General features: G+C 40.8%; 1 protein-coding gene and 4 pseudogenes across 2 annotated transcripts in view; 3 read left to right on the plus strand and 2 right to left on the minus strand.

The window, feature by feature from the left end:
* Window positions 1–3,522, minus strand: part of SP9 (Sp9 transcription factor) — a 46,866-nt gene extending 43,344 nt beyond the window's left edge. The window contains exon 1 of one of the 2 annotated variants that reach the window (XM_074399453.1): window positions 3,436–3,522. The gene's annotated coding sequence lies outside the window, so the exon portion shown is untranslated. The remainder of the gene's footprint in view (window positions 1–3,435) is intronic. The other variant, XM_074399456.1, reaches the window with a different exon arrangement.
* On the plus strand, window positions 3,017–3,726 carry LOC101039206 (ras-related protein Rab-28-like; annotated as a pseudogene).
* A 2,501-nt stretch (window positions 3,727–6,227) lies between these two features.
* On the plus strand, window positions 6,228–7,871 carry LOC101035729 (leucine-rich repeat-containing protein 2 pseudogene; annotated as a pseudogene).
* A 60-nt stretch (window positions 7,872–7,931) lies between these two features.
* LOC141584691 (large ribosomal subunit protein uL23 pseudogene) lies at window positions 7,932–8,498 on the plus strand (annotated as a pseudogene).
* Window positions 8,499–22,357: 13,859 nt separating this feature from the next.
* LOC101038899 (heterogeneous nuclear ribonucleoprotein A3 pseudogene) lies at window positions 22,358–23,862 on the minus strand (annotated as a pseudogene).
* Window positions 23,863–27,657: the final 3,795 nt, after the last annotated feature.

The raw sequence follows: 27,657 nt of genomic DNA on the forward strand, positions 1-27,657 counted from the left end.
AAACAAGCAATGGAGAAAGGAGTCCCTGTTTAATAAATGGTGTTGGGAAAACTGGCTAGCCATGTGCAGAAAGCAGAAACTGGACCCCTTCCTGACACCTTACACTATAATTAACTCCAGATGGATTAGACTTAAACATAAGACCTATCACCATAAAAACCCTAGAAGAAAACCTAGGCAAAATCATTGAGGACATAGGCATAGCAGAGACTTCATGACTAAAACACCAAAAGCATTAGCAACAAAAGCCAAAATAGACAAATGGGATCTAATTAAACTCCAGAGCTTGTGTATAGCAAAGAAATGATCATTAGAGTGAACTGGTAACCAACAGAATGGGGAAAAAATTTTGCAATCTACCCAACTGACAAAGGGCTAATATCTAGAATCTACAAAGAACTAAAACAGATTTACAAGAAAATAACAAACAAACCCATCTAAAAGTGAGCAAAGAAGACATATATGAGGGCAACAAACTTATGAAAAAATGTTCATCATCACTGATTATTAGAGAAATGCAAATCAAAACCACATTGAGATACCACCTCATGCCAGTTAGAATCGGGATCATTAAAAAATCTGGAGACAACAGACCTGGAGAGGATGTGGAGAAATAGGAACACTTTTACACTGGTGGTGGGATACGTGTAAACTAGTTCAACCATTGTGGAAGACAGTGTGGCGATTCTTCAAGGACCTAGAAATAGAAATTCCATTTGACCCAGCAATCCCATTACTGGGTATATATCCAAAGGATTATAAATCGTTCTGTTATAAGGACACGTGCACACAAATGTTCACTGCAGCACTGTTTATAATAGCAAAGACTTGGAACCAACCCAAATGCCCCTTGATGACAGAGTGGACAGAGAAACTGTGGCACATACACACCATGGAATACTATGTAGCCATAAAAAACGATGAGTTCATGTCCTTTGTAGGGACATGGATGAACCTGGAAACCATCATTCTCAGCAAACTGACACAAGAACAGAAAATCAAACATCGCATGTTCTCACTCAAAGGTAGGTGTTGAACAATGAAAACACATGGACACAGGGAGGGGAACATCACATACTAAGGTCTGTTGTGGGGAACTAGGGGAGGGACGGTGGGGTGTTGGGGTGTTGGGGAGGGAGAACATGGGGAAAAATACCAGATATAGGTGATGGGGAGGAAGGCAACAAACCACATTGCCATGTATGTACCTATGCAACAATCTTGTTCTTCGCATGTACCCCAAAACCTAAAATGCAAAATATATATATATATATACATATATATATATATATATATATATACACATATACACCACATACACACACACACACACACACACACACACACACACACACACACACGAAGAAAAAACTCAAAATGGATTAAATATTTAAATATAAGACCCAAAACTGGTGGGGCATGGTGGCTCATGCATATAATCCCAGCACTTTGGGAGATTGAGGTGGGTGAATCTCAAAGTCAGGAGATTGAGACCATCCTGGCTAATATGTGAAACCCATGTCTCTACTAAAAATTAAAAAAAAAAAAAGCCAGGCATTGTGGCACATGCCTGTAGATCCAGCAACTTGGGACGCTGAGGCAGGAGAATCGCTTGAACTCAGGAGGTGGAAGTTGCAGTGAGCCGAGAGTGTGTCACTGCACTCCAGCCTGGGTTACAGAGTGAGACTCTGTTTTTTTTTTTTTTTAAAAAAAAAAGACCCAAAACTATGAAGACAGGAGAAATGCTTCAGGACATTGCTCTGGTCAAAGATTTTTATGGAAAAGACCTCATAAACAGGCAGTAAAGGCAAAAACAGACAAGTGGAATTCCATCAAACTAAAAAACTTCTGCACAGCAAAGAAAATTATCAACGGAGTGAAGAGTTGATTTACAGAATGGCAGAAACTATTTGCAAGCTATTTGTCCAACTAGGGATTAATATCAAGAATACATAAGGAACTTGAACAGCTCAACAGCAAAAAAAAAAAAAAAAAAGGAAAGAAAGAAAAGAATGGACAAGAAAAAAAAAATTTTAAATGGGAAAATGAGTCGAGTTGATATCTCCTCTCATACAGGAAGATATACATATGGCCCACAGGTATATGAAAAAATGTTTAACACCACTAATCATCAGAGAAAGGTAAATCAAAACCACAATGAGTTCTCTGACCCCAGTTGGAAAGGCTATTATTAAAAACAAGAAACAAAAATTAAAAAAATACCCCACAAATGCTAGTAAGGAGGTGGAGAAGCAGAACTCTTATGCCCTCTTGGTGGCCATATAAATTAGCAGTCATTATGGAAAACAGCATAGAGGTTCCTCAAAACACTAAAATAGGCCAGGCACAGTGGCTCATGCCTGTAATCCTAGCACTTTGGGAGGCCAAGGCAGTTGGATCACTTGAGGTCAGGAGTTCCAGACCAGCCTGGCCAACATAGGGAAACCCCATCTCTACTCAAAATATAAAAATTAGCCAAGTTTAGGGGCATGTGCCTGGGATTCCAGCTACTCAGGAGGTTGAAGCAGGAGAATCTCTTGAACTCGCGGAGGTTGCAGCAAGCCAAGATCGTGCCATTGTAGTCTAGCCCGGGCCACAAGAGCGAGACTTCGTCTCAAGACAAAACAAAACAAAACAAAACCACCCTAAAAATAAAACTACCGGATGGTCCAGCAATCCCACTGCTAGGTATATATCCAAAGGAAAGGAAATCGGTATGTCAGAGAGATATCCGCACTCTCACGTTTATTGCGGCACTATTTACAACAGTTAAGACATGGAATCTACCTAGATATCCATCAACAGATGAATGGAAAAGAAAGCATGGTGGCAGAGGGAGGGGCGGTTGGCAAGATGGGGCCTGGCGAGTGATTCTCCTCGGATCCCTCCAGCTGGTGCGGACATACCGGGGTGGGTGGGGGTCCTGCCACCATTACCTCCCTTCCTCTTCTCCTCTGCCCACAAAGCCTTCCTTCTTCCCTTCCCCCCTCCACCTCCTGGGGCGGACCTGGTTCTTGGGACACCATGTTGGACTCTGAGGAGGAGAGCCAGGAGTCAACTGAAAATCATCATGCAGGGGACGGCGCCTCTGGGAAGACCTCCTTAGCTACTGGGAAACAGTACAAACAAACTACAGGACTGAATTTCTTTTTGAGAAGGATAACACTGCCAGGAAACTTGATTGTTACCCTTGAAATTTGGGATATAGGAGGGCAGACAATAGGAGGCCAAATGTTGGAAAAATATATCTATGGAGCACAGGGAATCCTCTTGGTATTTGATATTACAATTATCAAAGCTTTGAGAATTTAGAAGATTGTTATACCATGGTGAAGAAAGTGCGCAAGGAGTCAGAAACTCAGCCACTGGTTGCCTTGGTAAGCAATAAAATTGATTTGGAGCATATGCGACCAGTAAAACCTGAAAAACACTTACGGTTTTGCCAGGAAAATGGTTTAAGTATCCACGTTGTCTCAGCCAAGACAGGAGACTTTTGGTACTTTGAAATGGTTTGTTCGTACGAAATTACTTTAAGACTTGTAATCATCTCCAGCTCCAGGTCTTCTTGTGCTTTCAGAAAGTTGCTGCTGAAATCCTTGGGATCAAAACACAGCAGAAGTAGAACAGTCACAGAGAGTACTGAAGGCAGATATTGTAAACTACAACCAGGGACCTATGTCAAGAACTGTTAACCCTCCTAGAAGCTCTATGCCTGCAGTTCAGTGAGTGCATTTTCCTTTTGTGTTGATAGTTTTGGCTGCTCTTCACCTCTGGGTGAGCCAGAGGACTTCTAGGAACTTGTTTTAACAGTGACCATCTCTGTAGTTCAGTTAACCCTTTCCTCCCAACTTGCTTCATCATTGCTGTTGCCTCACAGTGGCAGGAAGCTCCTGGATTTGAAAGAATTCAACTTTGGGACCATGCACTTTGAATTCAAAATGGAAAACCCATCCCCTGGAATTAGACTGCTTTGTTGAGAAAGAATGATGTTGCTTCTTTGTATGTCCTTGATTCTTTCTTCAGTAATGTAAACTTTTTTAACTTAATATGAAAATTATCCAAGTCTTTATCATCAGCCAGGATTTTGTCATAGCACAGTTTCATTCTCTTTTCTGAATTGGTATGTGTCAAAGTATACTTCAGAGTGCAAACATTAAGCAAGTAATATATTTTACCTACAGATACAAAGACATTGTTTTGCTATCTATTGTTAGTAAAAATATATAAAGATGTATCTAACTGGAAATGCTTGAAATAAGGCTGTAACAGAAATATTTTTTCATTTTTTAAAATGGGGTCATGGCTCGGCGTGGTGGGTCATGCTTGTAATCCCAGCACTTTAGGAGGCTGAGGCATGCGAATCACCTGAGATAAGGAGTTTGAGACCAATCTTACCAACATGGAGAAACCCTGTCTCTACTAAAGATAGAAAATTAGCTGGGCATGGTGCTGCCTGTAATCCTGGCTACTAGAGAGGCTAAGGCAGGAGAACTGCTTGAACCTAGGAGGTGGAGGTTGCACCACTGCACTCTAGCCTTGGCAAAAAGAGTAAAACTCCATCTCAAAATAAAGCGCCTAAAGTGTTTATTTTGTAGTTTGTAACATACAAAATAGTATTTGATATGTATTTTTATTACTGTATCAATGTCATTACATATTATGTAATACTCAGGTTTGATGGCTTTATGAATTTTGATAAATGTTCAGCTGATACTCAACATGGTATTTCTCTTGCAAACTGCGTAAGAATACTCCCAAGAATGAGTTATGACATTGTGGATAAGACTTATGTCCAGATGTTTTTCTTTCACAAATAAATTTATTTAAATTTAAAAAAGAAAGCATGGTATATAGCACAATAGAATACTGCCATAACAAATTTAAAAATTCTGTCATTCACAGCAACCTGAATAAACTTGGAGGATGTTAGGGTAAGTGAAATAATCCAGACACGGAAAGATAAATACCGTGTTCTTCTTTATATGTGGAAGCTACAAAGTTGATCTTTTAGAGGTTAAAAAGTAGGAGAGTGGTTACTAGAGGAAGAGAAGGGTTGGTGGGGAGGGGAAGATAGGCAGAAGTTGACAGAAATAAAAGTACAACTAGGTAGAAGGAATAATTCCTAGTGTTCTATAACACTACAGGGAGGCTATAATTAACAACAATTTATTGTATATTTTCAAATAGCTAGAAGAGCATATTTTGAACGTTCCCAAAACAATGAAACGATACGTGTTTGAGGTGATGGATATGTTTATTACCCAGACTTGGTCATTACACATTTTATGTGTAATTAAATACATTTATATGTATCTAAATATCACACTGTACCTCAAAAACATGTACAATTACTATGTATCCATTTAAAATAATAATAAAAGCAAAAAAAAAAAAACCCACGCCAAGTAAAAAAGATAGATTGTTTAAATAAAAAATAATTAATAGAGTATGGAGTTTACAGCATATGTAGAAGTAAAATGTGTGACAATAGGACAAAGCATTGGTTTGTTTGGAGGGGATACTAAAGGGGGTCAGCAATGCCCAGGAGCTCTATCTGTGGCTGAATGGTATGCTAAACTCAGTAGAAGTATTATAACACCTGTCTGGCCTAGAGGCCAAGCCAATTTTCCAATTTGGTAGGTATGAAACGAAGCCATTATTATTTTTTTTTCCTAAAGAAAACAAAAAGAGCCAGGCACAGTGGTTCATGCCTATAATCCCAGTGCTTTGGGAGGCTGAGGTGGGAGGATCACTTGAGGGCAGTAGTTGGAGACTCACTTTGTGGCAACATTGCATCAAACTACTGAATTGCCTAATATTTTCATTGATTTGACTAATTGTTTTGATATCATACAGATACAGGATTTAAAATAAATTCTTTCTTTAAAAATTGAGGCAGCCAGGTGCAGTGGCTAACACCTGTAATCCCAGTGCTTTGCAAAGCCAAGGCAGGAGGATCACGAGGCCAGGAGTCTGAGACTGCAGTGAACTATGATGGTGCCACTGCACTCAAGCGTAGGTGACAGAGCAAGACCCTGTCTCTAAAAAAGAAAGACGAGAGGAGGGAACTGAGGCCCCCAGTCTGGTGATGTAGGTATTGGCTGGACTGAAGTCAGCCCAGAACTCCAGGGTGCCAGCCTTTTAGCTACAAAAAATCCCTTCTCACCCAAGGACCAGAACCCACCGAAAAGATCTGCATTCCCCACAGGTAATTTCATGCTCCCCAAATGGGACATAAAGTGGTCATATTTGACATTTCTGTTGTCAGAGCCTTGTGGAAAACTCATGTCAAGAGCACAAGTTTTGGCAGAAGAAGGAGGCAGAAAGTCTTGAGAAGAGTGCATTGGAAAAGACAAAGGAGGAGTAGAACCTCAAGGCGAAGTACAGGAGGAAAGGCATCCCCCTGGCAGTGTACTGCAAGAATAGCTTCATAGACACCAGCATGTGGCTTCTGGAAAAGATAGAAAGGAATGCTCTCACAAGGCAGAGTTCACTTCCTAAGGACAGAGGCAAATGGAGCAGTGCATTTGTGTTTGGACTTTCTGGGGAGCACTGGACAGAGCTGCCAGGTTTGTTGAAGGAGCAGATGCACCTGGGAGAATGGCATATATGCGACACTCTGATACAGATCACTCCTACATATTATATTGAGCTGTTTCATTCGATGAGAATTCAGGGTCTGCCAAAGAAACAAATCTCACATCTTCCAGCTGAAATTAGTTGTTTGAAGAACCTGAAATAACTCAATGTGAGTTTCAACTATCTGAAGAGCATTTCTCCAGAACTGGGAGATGGTGAAATCTAGAGAGACTGGATTGTTCTGGAAATCTAGAATTCATAGAGCTGCCTTTTGAATTAAGTAATTGGAAACCAGTTGCATTTGTAGATATCTCCACAAACAAGTCACTGTCCCAATCTGTGTACTGAGGATGTCTATTTGCAGTGGTTGGATATCAGCAATAATAACCTGACTGACCTGACACAAGATAGAGACAGGTTGGGAGAGCTGCAGGGCTTTCTCTTACATAAAATCAAGTTGACCTACCTGCCTTACCCCATGCTTAACCTAAAGTAGCATACCTTATTAGTTGTCAATGGGGACCACTTGGTCACAAAGGGCTTTCAACTACCCTTTGTGACTCCTCCACACGTTTAAAATTTGTAGGCCTTATAAACCATCCCTGCCCCTTTTTTTTTTTTTTTTTTTTTTTTTTTGACAGAGGCTTGCTCTGTCACCCACGCTTGAGTTCAGTGGCGCGATCTCAGCTCACTGCAACCTCCACCTCCAGCCTCCTGAATAATTGGGACCACAGGTGTGCATCACCACATCCAGTGAATTTTTGCATATTTAGTAGAGATGGGGTTTTGCCATATCGGCCAGGCTAGTCTCGAACTCCTGGACTCAAATGATCTGCTTACCTCAGCCTCCCAAAGTGTTGGAATTACAGGCGTGAGCCTTGATAAAGAATTTATGAGGCTGGGTGCATTGGCTCACTCCTGTAATCTCAACACTTTGGGAGGCCAAGGTGGTTGGATCAGTTGAGGTCAGGAGTTGGAGACCAGCTTGGCCAACACGGTAAGACCCCATCTCTACTAAAAATACAAAAGTTAGCCAGGCATGGTGGCATGCACCTGTAATCCCAGCTACTCTGGAGGCTGAGGTAGAAGAATCACTTGAACCCAGAAGGTGGAGGTTGCAGTGAACCGAGATTGTGCCACTGGACTCTAGTCTGGGTGACAGAGTGAGGCTCTGTCTCAAAAACAAAACAAAACAAAAAAAATAATTTATGAAAGACTATATTGAAAATCTTAAGGAAAAAGAATCTGTCCCAAGCTATACCACCAAAGTGTCCTTTAGCCCTCAACTTTGATAACATCCATCAGAAGACAGCAAAGTCTCACTCTTCTGTGGAGCTTTAAGTTTTTGTGTTATGGGTCACGTCATGTAGGAAGAATGGCTTGTGCTTAAGGACAAAGTCTAGAAACCACTATCATAGTTAAGAAAAGTGATTTTCCCCTTTTCACAAGACGGCGCCGAAAGCAAAGAAGGAAGCTCCTGCCCCCTCTAAAGCCGAAGCCACAGTGAAGGCTTTAAAAGCCAAGAAGGCAGTGTTGAAAGGTGTCCACAGCCACAAAAAAAAGAAGATCCGCACGTCACCCACCTTCCGGTGGCCCAAGACACTGCGACTCCGGAGGCAGCCCAAATATCCTAGAAAGAGCGCCCCAGGAGAAACAAACTGGACCACCATGTTATCATCAAGTTTCCGCCGACCACTGAGTCCGCCATGAAGAAGATAGAAGACAACAACACACTTGTGTTCATTGTGGATGTTAAAGCCAACAAGCACCAGATCCAACAGGCTGTGAAGAAGCTCTGTGACACTGACGTGGCCAAGGTCAACACCCTGATTCGGCCTGATGGAGAGAAGAAGGCATATGTTTGACTGGCTCTTGATTACGATGCTTTGGATGTTGGCAACAAAATTGGGATCATCTAAACTGAGTCCAGTGGGCTAATTCTAAATATATGTATATCTTTTCACCATTAAAAAAAAAAAGTGATTTTCAAATATCAAATATGTGAATACCTCCCTCCAAAAAAATTTAAAAAATAAAAACAAAGAAAAAATTAGTCTACGATATTTGGCCTTAAAAGATATCAAGCCTAGAAAATGTAAACATTTCTTAGGCTCTTAGGATAAAATACTGAGAGAGGAACTAATTATGGTCTAGAGTTTCATTGGCTGTTAAAACTTATTGAACATTGTCTGGCTTCTAGTGCTTTTGTGTTGTATTCTAATGTATCATTTTGCTTTTGAAACTGTTGGAAAGGTTAAAGGTCAACTGAATTGTCTATTCAAAGTTGTAAATGCAAATTGTTTTCTCACCTCTGGAATTAGGAATCTTTGAAAGAAAGTGAGGATTTTCCTTAAAAGTTAGCAGAAAAAGGTTTTTTGTTGTTTTGATTTTTTTTGAGAGGAGTCTCGCTCTGTTGCCCAGACTGGAGTGCAATGGCGTAATCTCCACTCACTGCAACCTCCACCTCCTGGGTTCAAGCAGGATTCTCCTGCCTCAGCCTCCCAAGTAGCTGGGATTACAGGTGCTTGCCACCACACCAAGCTAATTTTGTGTATTTTTAGTAGAAATGGAGTTTCACCATGTTGGTCAGGCTGGTCTTGAACTTCTGACCTCTTGATCTGCCTGCCTTGGCCTCCCAAAGTTCTGGGATTACAGGAGTGAGCCACCAGCCTCAGCCTGTTAGTTTTTATTTGGAGACACATTAGTTTAATAACAGTCTTCATTTGATGGAGTACCATGGAGGTCTTTTTAATGAACATGAAGAAGCTGGAAATATACTCTATAACCTGTTATCAACCAGATAGGTGACAAAGTCCCAGGTAGAAAATTAAGATTAATATCAATTACGCTTCTTTGTGAGGCATGTTTTTATCTTAGCTATTTGGACTCTAGTACTTCATCTGGAATATGTATGTTGCCTACCTGATAACTACTGTCAGTGGATAGCTCCTTTGCTAATTTGTAAGGTTATTGTATTAATAAGCTTTTATTCGGCAATAAGAAACACCCCCAAATCTCAATGGTTTATGACAACAGAGGTTTATTTCTCCCTCTTGGTATACATCAGCTGCAGCTTAGTTCAATGGGTATTCATTTCAGAATCCAGGTTGAAGGAGTAACATGAATTAAAGACATTCGTTACTGTGATAGAGGGAAGAGTGCAATAGCTAAGTCATGCAATGTCTCTTCAACTTTCGTCTGATGGTACACATGGCTTATGCCTCCCATTTCATTAGCTGAAGGAAATCACATGGTTAAACCTACTGTTAACAGAGTGGGGAAGTCTGCACCTATAGGAAGGCACTGCAAGTCACATGGAAATGTATAGAATATCAAATTCTCTTATGGGAAGTGTGGGGAATAATTGAGAACAAAAATGCAATCTTCCACAGTTATTAAAAGAGATACATCTAATGAAGAAATAATTCAACAGACTGTTCTCATCTCAGCATTCAAATAAGACCAACCTGGTGGTCTATGAAATATCCTTTCAGGTTTTATCAGTGCACTTTCCATTTAAGAGTCATGCAACTTATAGTGAAATACAAACCTTGCTACTCAGTGCTATGGTGTTTTTGAGGTAGAAAGATAAAGGAAGGAAACCTCCTTAATAGGACCAGTCACTGGTTCTGCCAAAGAAATGACCATTCTCTATAAAGCAATGCCCAAAGCATTTCTTCCCACATATGGCTTACATGTTCTTTTTAAAATGTATAGCAATCACCACCCTTCACAATCCTTATTACTATTTGTAACTCTGTCTCTTAAAATTTATCCTCTACTCAAAATCTCTTCTCAGAAAGCACCGTCAATGATGTTTTTCTAGTATTCTATGGAGGTGCCACATTGAAGCAGAATGTCAATGTATATCCTTACAGCAATTCTTCTGGCTATAATCATCCCACACCCCCACTTTAGCTTATCAGACAGGGCTAGCTGTTCTATTGATGCCAAACACATCTCATGTCTTGGGCAGGAAACTGTTTTTTGTTTGTCACCTGGAAATACATAGGATATAAAATTCTATAACTGAGGCTGGTTCTCTTTTTTTTTGAGAAGCGTTTTGCTCTGTTGCCCAGGCTGGAGTGCTGTGGTGCGATCTCAACTCACAGCAGCCTCTGCATCCCAGGTTCAAGTGATTTCTTGTGCCTCAGTCTCCCCAGTAGCTGGGAGTACAGGTATGCATTGCCACACCTGACTAATTTTTTTTTTTTTTGTATTTTTAGTAGAGATGGGGTTTTACCATGTTGGCCAGGCTGATCTCAAACTCCTGATCTTAAGTGATCCACCCACCTTGGCCTCCCAAAGTGCTGGGATTATAGGGTTGAGCCACCTCAGTCAGCTGTTTGGTTGTCTTTTTTGAGACGGAGTCTCACTCTGTTGCCCAGGCTGGAGTGTGGAATGCAGTGGTGTGATCTCAGCTCACTGCATTCTCTGCCTCTCAGGTTCAGGTGATTCTCTTGCCTCAGCCTCCCGAGTACCTGGGATTACAGGCCCATGCCACCATGTCTGGCTAATTTTTGTATTTATAGTAGAGATGGGGTTTCACCATATTGGCCAGGCTGGTCAAATTCCTGACCTCAAGTGATCCACCTGCCTTGGCCTCCCAAAGTGCTGGGATTACAGACATGAGCCACCGTGCTCAGCCTATTTGGTTGTCTTTTGAGACAGGGTCTTGCTCTGTTGCCCAGACTGGAGGGCAGTGGTGCCATCATGGCTCACTGCAGCTGCAACCTCCCAGGCTCAGGCAATCCTCCCACCTCAACCTCCTGAGTGGCTGCGACTATAGGCGCATACCTTCACACCTGGCTAATTTTCAAATTTTTGTAGAGACAGGGTCTATGTTGCCCAGGTTGGTTCCAAACTCCTAGGCTCAAGCAATCCTTGCACCACAGTCTCCCAAAGTGCTGGGATTACAGGCGTGAGACACTGTGCCTGGCTAGAACTGTTTTGGATGAGCTCAGCTACCACATATTTTTTTTTTTGAGACTGAGTTTCACTTTACCCAGACTAGAGTACAGTGGCACCATCTCAGCTCGTTGCAAACGCCGACTCCCAGGTTCAAGCAAGTTCTCCTGCCTCGACCTCCTGAGTAACTGGGATTACAGGTGTGTGTCACCATGCCTGGCTACTTTTTGTATTTTTAGTAGAAACGGGGTTTCACCACGTTGGCCAGGCTGGTCTCGAGCTCCTGACCTCAAGTTATCTACTCACCTTGGCCGCCCAAAGTGCTGGGATTACAGGTGTGAGCCACTGCACCCAGTCACCACACAGATTGTCTAAGTCTTCATTTGTGCTTCAAGAATCTTGGTATGATACCAGATTTTCTATTTTTTTGAAAGAGACTGAGCCCCACCATAGTTTTAAGGGCCTAATTTTCATCTGTTACTTAATGCAACCCTATTTTTCAGTTTCCATTATGATATGATGAACTTTCTGATACTGTTGCTTAATTTTGTTTTTTAGTGCATATGGGAGACTCATTCCCCAAACTCTCATGTTACCTTTAGAAAGAAAAGTGTCGATCATTATTATTGAGTGAGATGAGTCATCAAAGAGATTCTGGGTAATAGATAGACCTCATACAGTAGGTAAAGGTGAGATTGTTCTTTGGGCTTAAAAACTTGCCTCTGATCTTTCCCAGGCACATAAGTGAAGAGTTTGAGGTTTCCGGGAGATAAAAATGAGCATCTGAGTGGTTGATCCAACAGAGAGGCACAAACTTTGAACTTGAAGGGTCATAAATTCTTCTGCTTGCCCTGGTGGGATGCTGACATAAGATGGAACACTCGCTATGGAAAAGTGAATCAATGACATTGCTGAGGAAGCAAATGTTCCTTAAAAGCCTTCACAATACACCAGCAAAAGGGCTTCAGAAACCCCAAAAGGGACAGAGAAAGAGGGTCAAGTGACAAAAGTGCAGCCCATCTTCATCAATATGAAAGGACTGACTAGCCAGTCAATACAAGATTCTTCCAAGGAATTTTTAAAAATCACTTTATGGAGGTATGACTGAGACACAAAAACTGTACATATTCAATGTATATGACAATTAATTTGGAAATATGTACACACTCATGAGACCATCATCACAATCCAGGCCATAAACATATCTATCACCTCCAAAAGTTTTCTTCCTCTCCCTTTGTTTATTTATTATTATCGTTTGTGCTAAGAACAGTTAACGTTAAGACCTACCCTCCTAGCAAATATCTAAGTATATATCACACTACTGTTAACTACAGGCGCTATACTGTATCGTAGATCTCCAGAGCTTACTCATGTTGTATAACTGAAAATTTGTACCCTTTGACCAACACCTTTACATTTCCCCTTTTTTTTTTTTTTTTTTTTTTTTTTGGAGAGGGAGTTTTACAATAGTGTGATCTCAGCTCACTGCAACTTCTACCTCCCACATTCAAGCAGTTCTCCTGTCTCAGCCTCCTGAGTAGCTGGGATTACACACATGTGCCCCCATATCTGGCTAATTTTTGTATTTTTAGTAGAGACTAAAAATAGGGGTTTCTCCCTGTTGGTCAGGCTGGTCTCAAACTCCTGATCTACCCGCCTCAGCCTCCCAAAGTGCTGGGATTACAGGCGTGAGCCACTGTGCCTGGCCACATTTCCCCTTCTACCAATTTCTGTGAACCATCATGCTGCTCTCTGCTCCTATGAGTGTTATTACCCAAGATTCCTCATATAAGTGGGATTAGGCAATTATTTGTTTTTCTGTGTTTGGCTTATTTCACTTAGCATAATATCCCCCCAGGTTCATCTATATTATTGCAAATGGTAGGATTTCTTTATTTTTTAATGGTGAATAATATCCTATTTTATGCATATACCATACTTTCTTCATTCCTTTATCCCCTGATGGATATTTAGGTTACTTCCATGCATATTTTTTTGATATATAGGAATATATACATATTTGCAGATATTTTGACATACTGATTTCAATTCCTTTAGAAATATATACTCAGAAGTAGGATTGTTGGATCATATGGTAGTTTTCTTTTTAATTTTTTGGGTTTCCATAGTATCTTCCATAGTGGCTGTACCAATTTACATTCCCACTAACAATGTACCAGGTTTGCTTTTCTCTCTATTTCACCAACACTTTTCTTTTTTTTATAATGGTCATTCTAATGGGTGTGAGTAATATCCCATTGTGGTTTTGATTTGCATTTCTCTGATGGTTAGTTACGTTAAGCACCTTTTCATATGCCTGTTGCCCATCTGTATGTCTTCTTTGGAGAAACAGCTATTCAGATCTTTTGCCCATTTTAAAGATGGATTGCTTTTTGGTTTTGTTTTTGCTGTTGAGTTGTAGGTGTTCCTTATATATTTTAAATATTAACCCCTCATCAGATACATGGTTTGAAATTTTTTTTTTCTTTTTGCAGGTTGCCTTGTCATTTTGTTGATTGTTTCCTTGTCATGAAAAAGCTTTATAGTTTGATGTAATTCTACTTGTCTGTTTTTGCTTTTGTTGCCTGTGTTTTGTGTCATATCCAAGAAAACATTGCCAAGAACAACATAAAAAAGCTTTTTCCCTGTTTTCTTCTAGAAGTGTTACTGTTTTCAGATACTCACTCTCACCATAGTGGGAGAGTACTGGAATAGTACTGTTAGAAGAGTTAGGATTAAAGTTACTAGTACTAGAAATCATAGTAGTTAGGCAAGAAAAAGAAACAGAAATGAAAGGCATCCAAATTGGAAACGAAGCAGTAAAACAATTTCTGTTTGCCGATGACATGATCTTATTAGACACTAAAGACCTAACGACCCCAAAAAATCTGTTAAAACTAATAAATGGGTTTGTCAGTTTGCTCCTTTCTGCCCGGGGACGCCACCGAAGAAGCATCGTTAAAGTCTCTCTTCTCCCTGCGATCATGTCTAAGTCAAAGTCTCCTAAAGAGCCGGAACAGCTGAGGAAACTCTTCATTGGAGGGTTGAGCTTTAAAACAACCAATGAGAGCCTGAGGAGCCATTCTGAGCAATGGGGAACGCTCACAGACTGTGTGGTAATGAAACATCCAAACACCAAGCGCTCCAGAGGCTTTGGGTTCCACACCTATGCAACTGCGGAGGAGGTGGATGCAGCCATGGATGCAAGGCCACACAAAGTGGATGGAAGAGTTGTGGAACCAAAGAGAGCTGTCTCAAGAGAAGATTCTCAAAGACCAGGTGCCCACTTAACTGTGAAAAAAATATTCGTTGGTGGCCTTAAAGAAGATACTGAAGAACATCAACTAAGAGATTATTTTGAAAAGTATGGAAAAATTGAAGTGATTGAAATCATGACTGACAGAGGCAGTGGCAAGAAAAGGGGCTTTGCCTTTGTAACGTTTGATGACCATGACTCCGTGGATAAGATTGTCATTCAGAAATACCATACTGTGAATGGCCACAACTGAGAGGCCAGGGAAGCCCTGTCAAAGCAAGAGATGGCTAGTGCTTCATCCAGCCAAAGAGGTCGAAGTGGGTCTGGAAACTTTGGTGGTGGTCGTGGAGGTGGTTTTAGTGGGAATGACAACTTTGGTCGTGGAGGAAACTTCAGTGGTCATGGTGGCTTTGGTGGCAGCTCTGGTGGTGGTGGATATGGTGGCAGTGGGGATGGCTATAATGGATTTGGTAATGATGGAGGCAATTTTGGAGGTGGTGGAAGCTACAATGATTTTGGCAATTACAACAGTCTTCAAATTTTGGACCCATGAAGGGAGGAAACTCTGAAGGCGGAAGCTCTGGCCCCTATGGTGGTGGCAGCCAATACTTTGCCAAACCACAAAACCAAGGTGGCTATGACAGTTCCAGTAGCAGCAGTAGCTATGGCAGTGGCAGAAGATTTTACTTAGGAAACAAAGCTTAGCAGGAGAGGAGAGCCAGAGAAGTGACAGGGAAGCTACAGGTCACAACAGATTTATGAACTCAGCCAAGCACAGTGGTGGCAGGGCCTAGCTGCTACAAAGAAGACATGATTTAGACAAATACTCATGTGTATGGGCAAAAAACTCGAGGACTGTATTTGTGACTAATTGTATAACAGGTTATTTTAGTTTTTGTTTTGTGTAAAGTGTAAAGCATTCCAACAAAGGGTTTTAATGTAGATTTTTTTGTTTTTGTTTTTGTTTTTTGCACCCATGCTTTTGATTGCAAAATGTAATAGTCTGATCGTGACGCTGAATAAATGTCTTTTTTTTTTTTAATGTGCTGTGTAAAGTTGGTCTACTCTGAAGCCATCCTGGTAAATTTCCCCAACAGTGTGAAGTAGAATTCTTTCAGGGTGATGCCAGCTTCTATTTGGAATTTATATACAACCTGCTTGGGTGGAGAAGCCATTGTCTTCAGAAACCTTGGTGTAGTTGAACTAATAGTTACTGCTGTGACCTGAAGTTCACGATTAAAAGGGACTACCCAAGCAAAATCACAGAATTATTGGTTATAAAGATGATTGTTGGCACATCCTATGCAATATATCTAAATTGAATAATGGTACCAGATAAAATTATAGATGGGAATGAAGCTTGTGTATCATCCATTATCATGTGTAATCAATAAACGATTTAATTCTCTTGAAAAAAAAAACTAATAAATGAATTTGAGAAAATTACAAGATGCAAAATCAATATGCAAAAATCAGTTGCACTTCTATACACTAAAGCCAATCTGGGCTGAAAGATAGTCTTTTTGATAAGGAATTTGTGGTTTATAAACTTTTTGTTTGTTTGTTTTGAGACAGGATCTCACTTTGTGGCCCAGGCTAGAGTGCAGTGGCAGGATCTTGGTTCACTGCAACCTCCGCCTTTTGGGCTCAAATGATTCTCGTGTCTCAGCCTCCCAAGTAACTGGGATTACAGGCACGTGCCATCACGTCTGCTTTTTTTTTTTTTTTTTTTCTTTTTTTTAAGGTAGAGATAGGGTTTGTTCATGTTGGCTAGACTGGCCTCAAACTCCTGGCCTCAAGTGGTTACCCCACCTTAGCCTCCCACAGTGCTAGGATTACAGCTATGAGCCACTGCTCCTGGCCTGTGTTCTCTAAACTCTTAAAAGGGCAAGGGAAATCTTCTGCCCCTTTCTCCAGGGAGAAGGAGTTGATACTTTAGCCAGACTCAGAGAAACTTACTAGATCACAATTTTTTTGTGGGTAGGTGTCACTGTGATTAAAGACATGAAATGTCTTCTCTTCCTTGCTTTTATACCATGATGGGACCTTCTGCTCCAAATAGGCATTTTGCTTTTTTGGGGTACTTTCTCTTCACTGGTGCAGCAGAAGGGATAAATGAGCTCAGGTCTGCCTCCTTGGGGAAGGCTGGGTCATCTTTCTCTCTATCCTTTTTCATTAGATACTTTAGTTTCTAGGTTAAGTAGTCTTGCTTGGTTCAGGTAAAACTACTTATGTTTAATGTGGTAGGTATTGATGTTTAAGTACAGGTATTGATCGACTTATGACCTATGCAACTTACAACCATTCGACTTTACGACCACAATCGCTAGCCACGACTGCTCTACGTCTGGCAACGCAAACGTTGCCCAGCTGGGCGTACGACAGTGCGGACCAGCTTCTGGCAACACTACCATCTCCGCGTGCACCATTTCAACTGTTATCCCAGACTTGGTACAGCAATTTGTGTTTTTTGTAAAAATAAGAAATAAAATGGTGTAGAGATGATACAAATGGCATAAAATGAACAAAGAAAATTATGATATATAACAATAATGAAAGAAAATTATGATAAAATATGACAAAGATTTTTATAACATCATTTCACAGTACTGTACATACTATAGCCTACTCAACTTACGACCAAATCGTGTTATGACCGGTCTGTCTGAACCAATCGTGGTCATAAGTCGAGCACTAGCTGTAGTTTTAAACATCTTTCTTAGGGGAAAGCAGTGGCTCATGCCTGAATCCTAGCACTTTGGGAGGCTAAAGCAGGTAGATCATCTGAGCTCAGGAATTTGAGACCATCCTGGGCAACACGACAAAACCCCATCTCTACCAAAAATGCAAAAAAAAAAAAAAAGTCAGGTGTGGTGACATGCACCTGTGGTCCCAACCACCCGAGAGGCTGAGGTAGGATGATTGCTTAAGCTCGGGAGATGGAGTTTGCGGTGAGCCAAAATCATGTCACTGCACTCCAGTGTGGGTGACAGAATGAGACTCCATCTCAAAAAAAAAAAAAATTCTTGTGCCCTGGAAATTGCTATGAAGTAGGATACACCAACCTGAACCTGTTCCCAATCTGACTTCATTCTATTGGTTGGGGAGAATAAGCTCTCTCATAAGCAACATCAAAGAATGAAAGGCAATATTTTCAGAGCTACCAAATGTTTCCAGTGGTGGTCAGATTCCAGGTCTACAGATGGTAGGCTTTCATATATCATAAATGTTTGCTCAGGCTCATGATGGGATAAACAATACATTGGGTAGTGGGTCTATAGCAGGTGTCCCCAAACTTTTTACACAGGGGGCCAGTTCACTGTCCCTCAGACCGTTGGAGGGCCGCCACATACTGTGCTCCTCTCACTGACCACCAATGAAAGAGGTGCCCCTTCCTAAAGTGTGGGGTGGGGGGGCAGATAAATGGCCTCAGGGGGCCGCATGCTGCCCGTAGTTTGGGGATGCCTGGTCTATAGTAAACATACTAGCTAATTCATGCTCTACAGGTGCTTTACATATAGAATTGTTTTATGTGTAAAACTGGAGAGAAAACAGCTGTTCCACAGCCCTTTCTGTCCCAGCACGCCTTTCCTTTTAAAGGATAATGAATATATATTGCTCCCTGTACATTCTCTATTTTTGCTGTCACCAAGATTACATGCAGGAGGCATGTGATTCTAGAAGATTCATTTGAAGATTGGTGAATATTATAAATTAAATTGGATGAATTTCTGGAAGTTACACCCAACTATCCTGTCTCCTTTGAAGTGCCACACAGGACTTCAATTCGGTTGCTGCTGGCCTTCTGCAGCCTATTTTGTGGTAGATGAAAGGATCAGCATCGTGTAAATCACTTTACTGTTCAGACCCTCCCCATACATTGTACCTTTAAGAAGCAAATCTGCATTGGTGGGAAGGTGACCCGAAATGGTAAAAAAAAAAAAAAAGAAAGAAAGAAAGTGGAGGGGATAGGGGATGGCAAGGCTAAGGGTACAGTATGAGACTCACTTTCAGGCCTTCAGACTTGGCAGTGGTCTACAGTAAGGGAGGGTGTCTCTATGGGGAGCTGTTAGGATCACTGGAGGCATCTCCATCAGGAATCTGTCACCTTGTGCCAAGAGCCAGGAGACCAGATGGTAGCCCTAGAATTCACCTGCTCACCAGAAATTGTTCTGCTAATTTGATGGCCTTGTCTGCTGGGAGTAAGAAGAAAGGAATGCAGTATTGAATTGAGTACATTCCTCGGAACTTCAAAGGAGGACTGTGAACTGAGAGTATTCACCACTTTCTGATTTGTTATGTCTGATTTATGACATAATTTAAGACTAAGAATTCTAAAAAAAAATAAGTTATTAATATGCTTACTTCAAGTAAACATCTTTGTTGATATCTGATCATAATTTAGTAAATTTTTTGTTTTTTGAGTTTAATTAAGATATATTTCTTTTTTCTTTTCTTTTTTTTTTTTTAAGATGTAGTCTCACTCTGTTGCCCAGGCTGGAGTGCAATGGCGCGATCTTGGCTCACCGCAATCTCTGCTTCCTGGGTTTAAGTTATTTTCCTGCCAGCCTCCCAAGTAGCTGGGACTACAAGAGTGTGCCACCATGCCCAGCTAATTTTTTGAATTTTTAGTAGAGACAGCGTTTCACCATGTTAGCCAGGATGGTCTCAAACTCCTGACCTTGTGATCTGCCTGCCTCAGCTTCCCAAAGTGCTGGGATTACAGGAATGAACCATCACACCCGACCTGAGATATATTTCAATGACCAATGTCATTATAGCACCATTATACTCTAGGTTCAAAAATAGCAATTTTTTTTTCTTTTTTAGATAGCGAGTCTTTCTCTACGGCCCAGGCTGCAGTGAAGTGGCATGATCTCAACTCACTGCAACCTCTGCCTCCCAGGCTCAAGCAATTCTCATCCCTCAGGTGCCCCAGTAGCTGGGACTACAGGCATGCACCACCACACAACTAATTTTTATATTTTTTGTAGGGACGAGGTTTTGTCAGGTTGGCCAGGCTGGTCTCTAACTCCTGGCCTCAAGCAATCCGCCCACATTGGCCTCTCAAAGTGCTGGGATTACAGGCATGAGCCACTGTGCCAGGCCCCTAAAATGGCAATTTTCTTCCCCAAGATTTCTTGCTTTGAGTGATCACTGGAGATCATTGCTGTGCAGAGAGCCAATGACTACATCCGCACTTATAACTCTACTAGTATTTATTGAATATATAATATTTGAAAAGTAGGTTCAAAGGTGAACCAAATCATGGGTCCTATTGGGAAAGAGACTAAGATACATATATCAAAATATCCAGAGGAAATGTCAAAAATGTAAATCCAACATCCAGAGGTCTGGCATTTTTTTCCGAGTGCTACAGTCATGGGACAATGTAAATGTGACCTACACATACTGGTTTGCACTCTGTGCCCAATTCTGTTTCTTCAGGCTTAAACACTCACTTCTATTCTACATGTCAGTTAAAAATCCACACTATTAATATTAATAGAGTATTTCAGTCCTCATAATACTCTGCTTGAAAATGACACTTTTTAGGCCACTGCCACTGCCTCCTCCTCCTCCTCCTTCTCTACCTTGTTCTTTGTTTTCTTCAAAATAAAATTACAAAAATCAGCTGGGCACGGTGGCAGGTGCCTGTAATCCCAGCTACTCAGGAGGCTGAGGCATGAGAATCACTCGAACCAGGAAGCGGAGGTTGCAGTGAGCCGAGATCCTGCCACTGAACTCTAGCCTGGAGGATAGAGCAAGACTCTTTCTCCAAATAAATAAATGAAATAAAACAATAAGGAAGCCTAAAAGAAAATTCAAAGAAAATATAAAATTCACTCTTCTTTTTCTTTTCTTTTTTTTTTTTTTTTTTTTGAGATGGATTCTCACTCTGTTGCACAGGCTGGAGGGCAATGGGGTGATCTCGGTTCACGGCAAACTCCACCTCCCAGGTTCCAGCAACTCTCCTGTCTCAGCCTCCTGAGTAGCTGGGATTATAGGCACCTAACACGATGCCTGGCTAATTTTTGTATTTTTAGTAGAGACAAGGTTTTACCATGTTGGCCAGGCTGGTCTTGAACTCCTGACCTCAGGCAATCTGCCCACCTCAGCGTCTCAAAATGCTGGGATTACAGGTGTGAGTCACTGCACCTGGCCTAAAATTCACCCTTCTAAAGCTTATAATTCAGCAGTTTTTAGAATATTCACAATGTTATATAATCAGCACCACTATATAATTCTAGAACATTTTTATCACCTGGAAAAGAAACCCTGTACCCATTACCATTAGTAGTAATTTTCCAACTTTCCATCTGTTCAGCCCTTCGTGATCACTAATCTGCTTTCTGTCTCTCAAGATTTGCCTATTCAGGACATTTCATATAAACGGGATCATACAATTATGTGTCTGGCTTCTTTTACCTATTATCTTCAAGGCTCATTAATGTTTTAACATGAATAGGTACTTCATTCCTTTTTATGGCTGAAAGATTTGATTGTATGGATATACCACATTTTGTTTATCCGTTCATCAGCTGATGGACATTTGAGTTTTTTCCACTTTTTAGCTATTATGACTAATGCTGCTATATGAACTTTCATGGTACAAGTTCTTGTGTGAAGATATGTTTTAATTCTCTTAGGTATATACCTAAAAGTGAAATTGCTGGTTTATATGGTAGTTCTACGTTTAACTGTTTGAAATTGCCAGAGTGTTTTTCAAAGTAGTTGTATTATTTTACATTCCTACCATCAATGTATGAAAGATCCAATTTATTCACATCCTTGTCAGCACCTGCTACTGTCCATTTTTCTTTAATTGAAGCCAACCTTGTAGTTGTGAAGTGGTGTCTCATTGTGATTTTGATTTGAATTTCCCTAACAATATTAAACATCATTTATGTGCTTTTTGGCCTTTTTATTTTCTTTGGAGAAATATTTATTGATTCCTCTGCCCATTTAAAAATCGGTCTTTTTATTATTGAGTCATGATACTTTTTTTTTTTTTTAAAGTTAAAAATTCCTTCTTTTTTTTTTTTTTAGACGGAGTTTCGCTCGTTACCCAGGCTGGAGTGCAATGGCGCGGTCTCGGCTCACTGCAACCTCTGCCTCCTGGGTTCAAGCAATCCTCCTGCCTAAGCCCCGAGAAGCTGGGACTACAGGCGCATGCCACCACGCCCAGCTAATTTTTTGTATTTTTAGTAGAGATGGGTTTTCACCGTGTTGACCACGATGGTCTTGATCTCCTGACCTTGTGATCCGCCTTGGCCTCCCAAAGTGCTGGGATTACAGGCATGAGCCACCACGCCCAGCCTAATTTTTTATTTCTGGTACCACTGCCACAATTTACAGGGCAATATACCTGATGTAATGAAAAGAAAAAGAAAAAGCTACAATAGATAAAAGACCTCAGGAATGTACATCTAATCGACACTACATTGCATTAATCAATAGCTGCACTTTTTGCAAACTGTGGCTAAGACAGTCCTGAACAAGAAGGGTTTCCTGTTTAAGCTGCAGTAACTTTTCTGACTGGGGATCATCGCTCCTTCAGTGGCAGATTTTTACAGATCCTCTGTATTTGGGACATTTGGGACAACTGTCTCAAAGTAACCTGCAGCTTTCCTGACAACTCCTTGCTCTCTCTCCTGCTAAGAACTGTAGCCCTTGTCTGCTGTTTTTAGAACCTTCTGCTACTATATCTGCCACTTTCACCACCAGATCCATAACCACAATAGAGACTGCCAAGCTTCTTCCACCAAAACTGCCTCCTTTAACGGGTCCATAATTTGACTGCTGTTGTCCACTACAATTTCCAAAATCATTATAGTTTCCACCACCACTATAGTTACCACTGCCAAAATTTCCTCCTTCATTGTAACTATCGTAACCTCCACCACCACCACCATACCCACCACCTTGGTTTCCATACCCTGGTCCACCATAGCCCACTCTACTACTATAACCAGGACCACCACCAGAGTTGGCACCATCACCTCCAAATCCATTATATCCACCATCACCTCCTCCATAACTACCTCGGCTGCCACTACCTCCACCACCATAACCTCCTCTTCCATCCAAGTTTCCACCACGGCCAAAATTACCTCCACCACCTCCTAAGTTTCCTCCGAGACCCATAAAATTGCCAGAACCACCTCCACGACCTCTCTGTGATCCAGCAGTCTGCATCTCTTGTTTAGAAAGGGTCTTTTTCACTTCACAATTATGCCCATTAATAGTGTGGTATTTCTGAACAACAATTTTATCAACTGTATCATGATCATCAAAAGTTACAAAAGCACTCTGTCTTCCATAACTTCTATGATTTCAATCTTGTCATACTTTTCAAAGTAGTCTCTCAAATTATACTCTTCTGTATCTTCTTTAATGCCATCAACAAAAATTTTCTTCACTGTTAGATGGGCACCAGGCTAAACAGAATCCTCTCTAGAAACAGCTCTTTTGTTCCACTACACGCCCATCAGCCTTGTGTGGTGGAGCACACATTGCTGCATCCACCTCTTCAACACAAGACTAAGTCACAAAACCAAAGTCCCTGGAATGTTTTGTTTGGGGATCTCTCACTACCACACAATCTGTGAGTGTGCCCCATTCCTCAAAATGTTCTCTTAAACTATCATCTGTAGTTTCAAAGCTCAGACCACCAATAAACAGTTTACTCAACTGCTCTGCTTCCTTTGGATCATGGACCACCTGCCCTGCCCCTACTCTGGCTGGGGGCAACCAGGCAGAATTTTTACCTCCATTTTGAGACCAGACTCGCCTCTTCCAAGTTAAGTTCAATATCCAGAGTTCTTTATATATTCTAAATACTAGACCTTTATTACATATATGATTTATAAATACTTTCTTCTATTTTGTGGGTTGTCTTTTCACTTTCTTGACGATATCCTTTGAAACATACTGTTTTTAATTTTGTTGAGGTCGAATTTTTCTACTTTTTCTTGTTGCCTGTATTTTATGTGTCACAGCTAAGAAGTCATTGCCTAATCCAAGGTCATGAAGATTTACTTTTATGTTTTCTTCTAAAACTTTTATAGTGTCAGCTCTTATAGTTAGAGGTCTTTGATCGATTTTGAATTAATTTTTTTATGTCTTTTTTTTTTTTTAGACGGAGCCTTGCTCTGTCTCCCAGGCTGGAGTGCAGTGGCCCAAAGTCAGCTCACTGCAACCTCCCCCTCCTGGGTTCAAGTGATTCTCCTGCCTCCGCCTCCTGAGTAGCTGAGACTACAGGCACGTGCTACCGCGCCTGGCTAATTTTTGTATTATTAGTAGAGACAGGTTTCACCGTATTGGCCAGGCTGGTCTTGAACTCCTGACCTTATGATCTGCCCGCCTTGGCCTCCCAGAGAACTGGGATAACGCGTGAGCTACTGTGCCCGGCCAATTTTTTTATGTCTTGTTAGACAGGGATCCAACTTCATTATTTTGCAGTTGGATATCTATTTGTTTTCTATGCATTTTTGCTTCTTCTTCCTTTTTTTCCTTTATTTATTTATTTTTTTTTGAGACGGAGTCTCCCATCTCCCATTGTTGCCTGGACTGGAGTGCAGTGGCGTGATCTCGGCTCGCTGCAACCTCTGCCTCCCAGGTTCACACGATTCTCTTGCTTCAGCCTCCTGAGTAGCTGGGATTACAGGCACACACCACCATGCCTGGCTAATTTTTTGTGTTTTTGCTTTTATTCTAAATATGAAAAGTATTGATAAATGAACTAATACAATTCTAATAAAATACAGTATTGACAATAAAAATGTACCAGGCGTGCTGGCTCACGGGGAGGTTGCAGTGAGCCGAGATCACGCCATTGCACTCCAGTCCGGGCAACAACAGCAAGACTCCATCTCAAAAATAAATAGATATAAACATACATACATACATACTGAAGGTTCAAAATTGTCTGGTTTCTAGTTTCAAGGCCGCGTTTCGTTACCTAAGGGAAACCACTAAACCTTTTTCACTTAACTTTGTAATCACTTGAGCATCATAGATTTGTATAGCTCTCTGCTGGTGATAGGTTTTCATAGTTTAAATAGGGCATTTTCAAAGAGCAAACTGCTGGAGCTGACTCTGAGTTCTTCACTTGGTAATTGGTATTTTGAACATGAAGCAAGCATAGTTTTTGGCCAATGGTAAAAAGTGTATTTTACATGTCTTATTTTAGTATAATACTTTTTCTTCTTATTTTTATAGCAATGATTGGACAGCCAATACTTGAGCTTTACCCTAGTCCATAATAGTTGTTAGATCTAAATCCTGTTCTTCTATCATATTATATATTCCTTTGCCTGTTTGTAACTGAAAGTGTAGAGTTATTTTATTCAGAAGTGGTCAATGAAATTAATTGACTCAGTAGACAAAACATCTCAAATTAGGAAAGTTTGACTTCCTCTACCTCATTTTTGAAATTAGTGCAATTGCCAGTTTAGCATTCTTAGTTAAGGAAATATTGGCTACCTTTGAAAATGTTATAGAAAGAAAAGCAGAGATAGCGTTGTACATATTTTCCTCAAAGACTTTCAGACCTAATGCTAATCTCCAATCTGGCTGCCATGGAACTGGCATTCTAACAAGCAGATGCTGTAAGCAAGAATGTGAATTATTAATGCACCATAGCATTGTCACCAATAGACCACAAAAATCTATCTTAAAAATTCTTTTACATACATAGTAGATTTTGATGTGGCACTGTGTGCTCTCAAACCTGCAGATACATTTTAGAAAACACTGATGAAGCCATTACTGCTCTGTCCATTTGTTCATGTATATATCACTATTCAAGAAATTTAAGAACTATAATGATGGAAAATCACACAGAAAGAAAAGAAAAGGAACATGGACTCTGTCAGAAACAAGGGCTACATTTTTATTCAAGAGGTCCCTAATGATGGAAAATCACCGTGAAAGGCAGAGACGAAACTGGGATTCCATAAAGGACCTGACACACATCAGTAGCACAAGTAGGAGAACAGTCATAGCAGACGCATAAAAATAAAGAAAAACAAAATTAACGAGAGACAAGCTGTACTGGGGCTGACGCACAAAACAGCAACAAATCACAGCAAATTCTGAAGATTAATTTAAAAGGATCTTCTGAAATAAGCAAGGAGACAGACAGCATCAATATTAATGAAGCTGAAATGGAACTCCAAAAGAGCCACCGCATAAAATGGCACATGAAATGTTTTGTTTTTAAATGGGTTGTAGATTGGATCACAGGACCATCAGGAAAATGAAGGGACATTCATGAGAACATCATAACAGGGCCAGCTGTGTGATAGGCAATTACAACATCAGTGCTAAAATCTCCCATGTAAAAGAAAAACATCAGTGCTGAAATAAAAGAAAATGTCAACAGTCTGCAGATGAGGTAGAAGAAAGTGAATAATAGATTTTATTGAGGCTCAATAGCCTGCACTGTCAATATCAAATGTTTTTGATAAAATGGACAATAGGCATTCGAAGAAATATCAGAATTTGATTCCATCTTGTACTGCACTCAATTTCCCTTCAGATTGTCAGCTGAGGAAGCCCTGGAATCAGCTCAATGCTTTTGCTACCTAAACCACTTGCTGGTTATAAACTAGATGCTTTAGGAAGCTGTATAACTTTGATAGGTTCCTAGAGTTCTGCCGATGTATCTCTCATGTAACCCTATAAATCATATTTTAAAATAAATAGTTTAAATGTGCTAATAGTCCTGGCTACTTAAAGGGATGCTATGGTCCAAAGTTTTATAAAATGAAGGTGTTTTTATCAAAATGCAAATGCTCATATGCCCATTGGCTATGGAGAGCTGGCCTTTGGTTGGACAGGTCCTGAAGCCATGCAGCAATGTCTTGTGGCAATTCCACCTGGTATTTCCATTGCTATGTATACCACAGAGGGAGAAAATAACACCCACTTCAAGCTTTTGCTCTCTTCCTATATCTCTATGACATTTATGATTGCAGGTTGTTGACCTATTTTAACCACTAGCTGAGCCACATGCTGCTTGGAGGGGAAGGAAGAACATAGTGAGGATTACTTCCCATTCACAATTAGAAAAGCAAGTCATGTATGGCACAAAACAGCCCCGTAAGGCCAGTTTCTTCACCATCTTCCCCAAAAAAGATGGGTGTGAAATTACGGGCATATCTGAGGATTTTTTTTTTTTTTTGAGATGAAGTTTTGTTCTTTGTTTCTCAGGCTGGAGTGCAGTGGTACAATCTTGGTGCACTGCAACCTCTGCCTCTAGGATTCAAGCTACTTTCCTGTCTCAGACTCCCAAGTAGCTGGGATTACAGGCACCCACCACCATGCCTGGATAATTCTTGTATTTATAGTAGAGATGAGGTTTCACCATGTTGGCCAGGCTGGTCTCAAACTCCTAACCTCAGGTGATCCACCCGCCTCGGCCTCCCAAAGTGATGGGATTACAGGTGTGAGGCACTGCACCCAGCCACTAGGAAGTCCTTTTATGAAGTTTTGCTCTCTGCACTACCATAAGGTGATTGATTTTAAAATATCTTCACAGATTCTTTGGAATTCTTCCCTTCAGGAGGTAGCATTTAATTCCCCTCTCCTTGATAGTTGGTTGGACTTAATGACAAATAGCGTATGATGAAAATGATGGGTCCTGCCTTTGGAGACTGGGTCATAAAAGTCACTGTGTCTTCATCCTTGCTCTCTCTTTAAACACTGACTCTGGGGAAAGCAGTTGCCATCTCATGAGGATACTCAAGCAGTCCTATGGAGAGGCCTTCCTGGGTGAGGAACTGAAGCCTCCCACTGACAGCCCACAGGAGTAAATGAGGATTTCTGTCAAGACCCATGTGAATGAGCAGTCCTCTAGCTCCAGGCAACCTTCAGATGACTGTAGCTCTGGCCAACATCTCAGC

This window comes from Saimiri boliviensis, chromosome 5 (assembly GCF_048565385.1).
Source record: "Saimiri boliviensis isolate mSaiBol1 chromosome 5, mSaiBol1.pri, whole genome shotgun sequence".
NCBI lineage: Eukaryota > Metazoa > Chordata > Mammalia > Primates > Cebidae > Saimiri > Saimiri boliviensis.